This window comes from Salmo salar, chromosome ssa26 (assembly GCF_905237065.1).
Source record: "Salmo salar chromosome ssa26, Ssal_v3.1, whole genome shotgun sequence".
NCBI classification, from domain to species: domain Eukaryota; kingdom Metazoa; phylum Chordata; class Actinopteri; order Salmoniformes; family Salmonidae; genus Salmo; species Salmo salar.
The window spans coordinates 47,730,274-47,730,569 of record NC_059467.1 but is presented as its reverse complement, the minus strand read 5'-3'; positions in this window follow the sequence as shown (position 1 = coordinate 47,730,569).

Sequence of the window (296 nt, the reverse complement as noted above, 5' to 3'; positions counted from 1 at the left end):
ACAATGTCCTACACAGAAATATAAATAACCAATGTTTGTTGAATTATTTATCATAAAGGATTAGGCTCATTTAAAGAAGGTCAAATTCACTAGAGAAAAACACAACGGGGAATAGACAACGGTGAATGGCAGCCGTATATTTTTATGATAAAGTATAATAATTTGTTAAAACATTCCATGATGTCTTCAACAAATAAATAACAGTGATCTTGATGAACTTGAAGTGTTTGTACATCTCTTGCTCGGACAATCCTTTCCTTATTTGACGTGACGTAAAGCGTCGGTCCGTTTGACGC